General features: G+C 42.0%; 1 non-coding gene across 1 annotated transcript; it reads right to left on the bottom strand.

Moving 5' to 3' along the window:
- Window positions 1–412: 412 nt before the first annotated feature.
- On the bottom strand, window positions 413–548 carry LOC120103277 (small nucleolar RNA SNORA2/SNORA34 family). Its single transcript, XR_005505356.1, has one exon. It is a non-coding gene; the product is annotated as a small nucleolar RNA SNORA2/SNORA34 family (small nucleolar RNA).
- Between the last annotated feature and the right edge of the window lie 1,862 nt (window positions 549–2,410).

The raw sequence follows: 2,410 nt of genomic DNA, 5'->3' as shown, positions 1-2,410 counted from the left end.
ACATCCTTAATCATCAGGGAAATACAAATCAAAATAACCCTGAGATTCCACCTCACACCAGTCAGAATGGCTAAGATAAAAAACTCAGGTGACAGAAATGCTGGTGAGGGTGTGGAGAAAGAGGAACATTCTTCCATTGTTGGTGGGATTGTAAGCTGATATAACCACTGTGAAATTAAGTCTGGCAATTCCTCAGAAATTTAGATACTGTACTACCTGAAGTATACCACTCCTGGGCATATACTCAAAAGATGTTCTAACATATAGCAAGGATTCATGCTCCACTATGTACAAAGTAGCCTTATTTTTTTTTTGAAATTAAGTTATTAGTTTATTCCCAGTACTTTCCCCAGTACTCTGCTGTTCCTAAGAATCAGTCATAACTGAAGCTGTCAAACCAGACACAACAAGGGGTTGTTTCTTCCAGATGGAAAAGTCACTCTCTATTGAAGTCCAGAAGAGCCAACAAACCACAGGAAGACAGTTCTTTAGGCGTCTGCTTGAAACCAACAGCTACAGTACGACTGCTGGTCTTCAGTGAGAGCCATGCAAAGTAGCCTTATTTAATAACAGTCAGAAGCTGGAATGAACCCAGGTGTCCTATGGAGGAAAATGTAGTATATTTGCATAATGGAGTATTACTTAGCTATTAAAAGCAATGACTTCATGAAATTTTTAGGCAAATTGATTTAACTAGCAAATATTATCCTGAGTGAGGTAACCCAATCACAGAAAAACACACATGGTATGCACTCGCTGATAAAGTGGATATTAGCCCAAAAAGCTCAGAATACCCAAGATATAATTACAAACCACATGAAGCTTAAGAAGAAGAAAGACCAATGTATGGATGTTTCAGTCCTTCTTAGAAAGGGGGAGATAATACTCAAGGGAGAAAAAAAGCAGTCAAAGTGTGGAGCAGAGACTGAAGGAAAGGCCACCTCGGGATCCCTCCCATATAAAAACACCAAGCCCAGACACTATTGCAGATGCCAAGAATTGCTTGCTGACCATGCCTCGTATAGCTGTCTCCTGAGAGGATCTTCCAGAGCTAGACAAATACATAGGCAGATGCTAGCAGCCAACCATTGGACTGAGAATGGGGTCTCCAATGGATGAGTCAGATAAAGGACAGGAGCCGAAGGGGTTTACTACCCCATAGGAAGAACAATGATATCAACCCACCAGACTCCCCAGAGCTCCCAGGGACTAAACTGTGGGATAATGTCATTATGCAAGTGCGACAGGTACAAGACAGAACAAGGCCTGTCATTGGATGAGAAGGAAGGATGGGTGGGAGAAAACTTTGAGGGAAGAGGAGGGGACTGGAATGGGATGAGAGGACAAAGCCATGGAGAGAACATGGAGGCTGACATTAAGATTCCACTGTGTGTACTTAACAGGTTGTTCTGAATATTCCTAAAGCATGGCTTTGGATCTTACCAATTGGATCAGAGGTTATTTTGTTGTGTGTTCTTTCTTGCGGTAATTCAAGTTTAAAAGAGTGTGTGGCAGCTGGGACACTGAGCTGCCACGGAATTGGGATGTGTGTTTCTGGCAGTGTGATATGGGATGGAGCAGAGCGGGTGAGCTGCTTTGCTGATCAAGATGAAGGTATCTGCCAGATATCTTGGGGCACTGTGGTGCCAGATCTAGTGCAGGGTAAAAGAGAGCATTTATGTAATTTTGCAACAACACTAAATAAAACGCCAATAAAAGAGTACATATGGAGGGACCAATGGCTACAGCTGCATATGTGGCAGAGGCTGGCATTATAGCACATTAATAGGAGGATGGGCTCTTGGTCCTGTGAAGGCTCTATGCCTCAGTATAGGGGAATGCTGGGGTGAAGGAGGGAGGGAGTGGGTGGGTGGGCAAATGGGGGGGCACCGTCCTAGAAGCAGGGGGAGGGGGAATAGGATTGGGGGTTGCCGGAGCTGAAACCAGGAAAGGGAATAACATTTGAAATGTTAATAAAGAAAATATCCAATAATAGGAAAAATACAGAAAAAGAAAAAAGAAAAAATTGCCTTTTACTTGTTATTCTGGAAGTGGCTTTTAATTATTACAGCATCAGGGATAAATATTGGCTAAAGAATATATTATAACCTCATTCTACACACACACACACACACACATATATATATATATATATAATAACGATCTTTTTTTCTCAAATGCTTTTATATACAAATGGAACTTCTAGGCTACATTAATCACCTTTTAATTGCTGTGACAAAACCAGCTAACAGAAACAACTGAAGAGATGACTGATTTCTCTCCTGGCCCATGGCTTCAGAGACCTCTGGTCCTTCTCCCCAGCTCTGTTGTTTCTGATTCCATGCAGGGAAGACTGAAAGTATGTGGAGAAGGAAGCTGTTTATTTCATGGAAGACAGGAAGCAAAGAGA

This window comes from Rattus norvegicus, chromosome 5 (genome assembly GCF_036323735.1).
Source record: "Rattus norvegicus strain BN/NHsdMcwi chromosome 5, GRCr8, whole genome shotgun sequence".
Lineage (NCBI taxonomy): Eukaryota > Metazoa > Chordata > Mammalia > Rodentia > Muridae > Rattus > Rattus norvegicus.
The sequence above is the reverse complement of the archived record's forward strand: the minus strand, read 5'-3'. Positions and strand labels throughout refer to the sequence as shown.